Genomic DNA, 6,000 nt, shown 5'->3' on the forward strand with positions numbered 1-6,000 from the left:
GGACCCCGACCAGCCCACCTGGGACCCTAAGTCCAGAGTCTAGGCCTTTACTAAGTCCAGAGTCCAGTGCTTTACTAAGTACAGAGTCCAGTGCATTGCAAAGTCCTGAGTCCAATTCATATGCTGTTCTGCATTGCTGTATAATGTAATGCTGGGATTTGTAGTCCTCCTAAAGCTGGTGCCATTCTGCATTAGAGTGTAAGCTAGTCTGCACAGAAACGAATGTGACTGTCTCAGTGATCTCTGTACAGCACTGCAGTATATGACAGAGCTATATAAATGTATAATAATAGTATGAGACTGTGGGGGGACATTATAGTGTATGTTCCATTGGTTCGGAGACCAGTGAGATCCGCTCCCGCCCCCCCTTGGAGCGTGAAGGGGGGGCCTCAAGATAATATCTTACACCAGGGCCCTTTGTTCCTTAGGTCCACCACTGGTACTGTATGTGTACATTTAATCTCAAAGCTTTGAAAAATAAAGCTAAGCAGATAGATCTAGTGAAATAAAATTTAAAAATCTATGTTTTAGATTCTGTAAAGTAAGAGTGAACCTTACCATTCATAATCTGCGCCATCAGCTTTTTCAGATATATTTCTCCAAATGTATAGCCTAGGCAGACTAAACAGCTGTGTTATTGATATGTAAGTTTCCACCTTTTTTCTTCCACCTTAGCCCTCTTCTCCATCTGTAACCATATCACTTGGTTGTTGTAAGCAGAAAGCAGGGACACGTGACTGTAACAGGATGGACAGATGTATTTGATGTATGGGCTGTAATTGACAGCTTAGCTTCATCTTCTCCATGATGTCCAAAAGTCAAGTTGGCGGCACTCAGTCAAGAATTAACTGACTCTCTTTGGAGAGAGAATACGGCAGAATGTTCACCGATTATGCACCAGTGAGTTATTTATAAGCTGAATAGTTCACACATGGCAGTGATTTTTGAAAACACTGGAATGAAAGGGTTTGCTTTACAGGTTTTCCTAATGTATTATAGTTTAAGGGCAGTATGTGTATTTATACAATATACAGTATATGCATGTATGTGTTAAAATGAAACTCCAAAACATCGAGAGAGTTATTCACATAGCTGCCAAAGGCCAAAGGCAGCCGAGTGAATAACCCAGCCGAAGTGAAGTGAGTCGAAAAACGTTCGGCTATTCACTTCGGCTCATTACGCCTGATCAGTACACTGAGCCAAAGTGCAGAAGGACTTCGACTCACCCGCTCCAACATCTGGATCGGCTGAGCAGAAGCTCCATCAGCTCACTTGCTGCCGTTCGCCCCTTTTCACATACAAAAGAAAAAAAAAAGAAGCTAGCAGTGACAGCTAGCTCCAGCCAACTGTTTCCTATTGGCCGGCACCTGCTAGAGTTTTCTAGCAAGTGCCGGCCAATGAATAACAACTGGGTGGAGCTGGTCGGTTTACATGTCACAGGGGCAGTGGATGCTGATGCTGCACATCTTTTCAGACTTCCGCTGCTAGATGATTTGACATCCAATTGTTTTCTACATGCCTTTTTACTACCGACTTCTTGTAAGTACAATACAGTTGTGCGTTTTTATAATTAAAATTCGTTTTACACTATGGAGGCGCTCCTTTTTGTTTTTTGTCTCTCAGGATGAGAAACTCCTCAGAGCGCAGAAGCTGACTAGGGGAAGCATCATGGCTGCTTGGAGACTCTTCGCACATGCTCAGTGCAATCTCTTTTTCTATGGGCAACCTGGCCGTGGCCCTGAAACCCAAGCTTTCTGCTGTGAGAGTAAGTAAACAATGCAGATGTTAGAGCAATGATTAACCCCTACTGTGCCACAGGATCTATACAGTTTTGAATGTGTATGGTTACACATGAATTTATTGATTAATATGAGCAAGTGTGTATGTGTAATGCCCTGCGTTATGCTGTGTAATGCCCTGTTTGTTGTGCTGTGTGCGCTTTGTGCCCTGTGTGTGTTTGTGTTATGCTCAGTGTGGTGTGTTGTGCTGTGTGTGTTGCCCTGCCTGGCCCCACTCCACCCAACACTGCCTGCCTGACCCCACTATATCCTATCCTTCTTGTGCACAGATATACAGAGTGTACCTGGGAACAAACTAATCATTCTCTTGCTGGACCAATACCGGGCATAGCACAAACCTGCTATGTCCAGTATTGGTCCAGCAAGAGAATGATTAGTTTGTTCCCAGGTACACTCCATTCATCTGTGCAGAAGAATAGGATGGAGTGGGGTCAGGCAGGGCAACTCGTGGCGAGTAGTTTTAAGGCCTGGCTAGTAGCTCAGGACCTGAAATTTTGAGCCCTGCTTCTGTTTACTGTGCGGCGCAGCATGCGCTGACCCTGCTCTGTCATTTTACAGTGGCCTATCACTTCGTGGCTGAGTTGCTGTTGTTCCCAGTTGCTTCCACTTTGTTATAATACCACTAACAGCTGACCGTGGAATATTTAGTAGCAAGGACATTTCACGGATGGACTTATTGCACAGGTGGCAACCTATCGCGGTACCACACTTGAATTCACTGAGCTCCCCAGAGTGACCCATTTTTTCACAAATGTTTGTAGAAACAGTCTGCATGCCTAGGTGCTTGATCTTATACACCTGTGGCCATGGAGGTGAATGGAACACCTGAATCCAATGATTTGGAGGGGTGTCCCAATACTTTTGGCAATGTAGTGTATACAGTGAATATAGTGAATGATCCCACCCTTACAGAAGGTATGAGTGGGATCATTTGGGGGTGGAGGGCATGAAGCATAAGTGCATTTTGTTTTAAAGTGCATTTATCCTTTACATAGAGTTAGGCAGGTTTAGAAACTCCATGACCATAATGTTGTATTTTTGGGAAATTTCCACTCACCTCTCATAGGGGACACAACCAATATTAGAACCCTGAGAAACACTCTAACCCTTACCCCCTCTACTAAAAAGCAAATGTTTTTTTCTCACTTAAAGTGACATTCAAGGATCATTTTTTTCCCCTCCCCCCAATGTTAATTAAAGCACTTACCTTAAATGATGTCTCTTAATCCAATCTTCCTCTTCTTTCCTGTCCTTTTCAGCGTTCTCTCCAGCGCTGCAGCGTGTGTCCGATCCAGCGCTGACTCCTCTGTCCTTGCTGGCACTGCCTTTCTCACGATGTCTGCATGCGGGTGCACGCGGCTATAGATTACCTTGCGTCTCTCCCAACCGAAAATCTGAACTGCGCATGCTTTGCGGCCGCCTGAGCAGTTTCGGATTCTCGGACGGGAGCGCGCGGCGAAGACAGGGGTAAGTTTAAACAGCTTTTAAAGCATTTTGTTTAAAAAAAAACAAAAACTTTTTTCATATATCAACTGCTTGCTAGAGACCCTTTAATCTCCCAGTACTGCAGTAATAATGATCAAAGCTGCTCCCAGGGCTATATAAAATCACTTTTAAATCTAAATGGGAAAATTACATTACAAAGCCTTTGACACATTTTGCATGTTAGCCATAGACTGTTCCATCAAACATACTACTTGCACAGACATGCACAAACCTGTTGGTAGCCTTCCACAAGAAAAAGAACCCCCAATTTTCTCTGAAATAACTTAATAACTTATATAGTATTTGGGGTTGAATAAAGACATACGCCCATCAAGTCCAACCCATACTGATACCGACAAAAGTATTTGGCATTCATCATTCTTTGTTCCATATTTAATAAAAATCAGATGTTGCTTTAATTTTTAAATCAACAAAACTTATGAGAACCTTAATGTAGTATTTTGTTGCACAACCTTTAGAGGTAATCACTGAAAACAAGCAATTTCTGTAGCTCTCGGTAAGATTTCTGTAGCTGCCAACAGATGGTTTGGCCTACTCTTCTTGAACAAAGTTCTCCAGCTATCTCAGGCCTGAAGGGTGCCTCCTCCAGACTGCATATTTCAGCTCTTTCCATAGATATTCAATTGGATTCAGACCAGGGACACTTCAGAATAGTCATTACACTATGGAGGTGGCTGGTATTTTCCTGTTAGAGGACCCATGACCTGCATCCGTGACAGAGCTTTCTGACACCGAGTAGTATGTTTTGCTCTAGAATTCCTTTATAGTCTTGGTATTTCATTGTGCCCTGAACAGATTCAAGGCATCCTGTGCCAGATGCAGCAAAGTGTATGCTTTGTCTCAGGAAGGGGGTCCTCTGCGACCCCGAAACGTTCGTTGCTATACTTGCTATGCTGCACGTCAATAAATAGACGTTTGCTTATCATTTTGGAGTGTCGGTGTCTCTGCTTTTGCTTATTAAAGTTACGGCTGCCACCTGTTGACTACCGCAGCACCCGCTTCTTGAAGGGATTTTGCAGTCAGGAGTGCGATGGGACCATGGACTTTCTGAGATGCAGCAAAGCAGACCCAAACTATAACTGAGCCTTTTTCCTTGTTTCAAAGTGTTCTTTCTTTTCTTTATTTTTTCATCTGTAAACATAGGGTTGATGCAGGGGCTGACTGGCAACTTATAGCCCAGGGGTCAAGTGCAACCCAGAGGCCCATGGTGCAGCAACTTGGCCCCCCTCCCGCTCTCCCTCTTCCCCGCCCCTGTCTGCCACTTTTGTGTGAATGTATTTATCGGTTTAGGAAATTTAAAGCACACTGGTAGTGGAGGGATGCCTTGTCAGGGCTGTGCGCGTGCATGACTGCTGTGCCACTGGTAGTTCTGCCACTAACTCAGAAATACATTGTACAGCATTGCAGAATGGCATTGGCTATAGAGAACTGCAATTCCAAGCAATACATTACACAACAATGCAGAATACCATCAGCTATAGAGGACTATAAATCCCAGCAATAATAACTACCAACAGCTATAGAGAACTACAATTCCCAGCAATACCATTATACAGCAATGCAGAACAGCATCAGCTATAGAGGAATACAAATCCCAGTAATAATACATTATAGTGAACCAAACTAACTTGCGCTAATGGAAATAGTAAAACTAAATTAAGATGGATTAAAATTTAAAATTAATATTAATATGACCCCGGAGCTAAAATTTCTAAAACCAAAAAGGAAAAAAGCTGCTGAACTCAGGCTAAAAGCCCACAGAATAATGGTGTAACGAAGTGTACAGCGCTAAATGCCCTTCAGGAAATTAGATAACGGTAGGGATCAGATGATGTCACCTCCGTGTCAAGCAATCGTGAAAAAAGTGTATATATAATAAATATTTGTGTAAAAACTTATAGTATGTTATAAAATGTGTCAACAGGTGTCATAAAAAGCGTGTCATATATGAACCTTATTAAATAAATAAATAAAAATCTTCAAAGAACATGTGTCATATATGTGAAAAAATATTAAATAAATAAATAAACATGTGTCATATATGTGAAAAATAAAAATATCACAATATAAAACAGTCTGTGTTGTTTTCTTTCGAAAATAAGTAGAAATATGCACTTATAATATAAAAAATGCACCCAAAGTTCTTAAAGCTCTCCGATCTTCAAAACAAAAAAGCCCAGAAGAATGAGAATAAAAATCAAAATCAAAAGAAATGTCCAATATTGTGAAGTGTCCAACGAAAAAACGATAGAAGAAAAAAGCAGGCAGGTCCCCTATAGGGAATGCACTCACCAGATCCCTGATGGTCGAAAGCCTTTATTCTTATCCAATGGAGGCCGAAGATGTATGTCCTCTTCTCCCATTTGGTGAAAGCCTCAGGCTACAGAACCCGCTTGCTTCTCCGAGGTGAAGGGATTACAATCTTTGTTGTTAGGTCTCCTCACAATTCTATTTCTAGCCTTTGGACATCTGATCAAAGTTTTGAAAAACATTGGCTGGTATGGTTGTCCACTGCTTTCTTACTATTATTCTTGTATTGTGGGCTTGTAGGATCATAAAGCTCAGGACACTCCTGCACATAGGTGAAAAAATGGTCAGTGTCAATATATTTGCCCACCATCTGTGTCCCATTTGGGACACAGATAGTACATTATAGCTGGTGGTATTCTGCATTGCGCTGTATAATGTACTATTG

This window comes from Nanorana parkeri, unplaced genomic scaffold (genome assembly GCF_000935625.1).
Source record: "Nanorana parkeri isolate BGI_ZX_2015 unplaced genomic scaffold, ASM93562v1 scaffold783, whole genome shotgun sequence".
NCBI lineage: Eukaryota > Metazoa > Chordata > Amphibia > Anura > Dicroglossidae > Nanorana > Nanorana parkeri.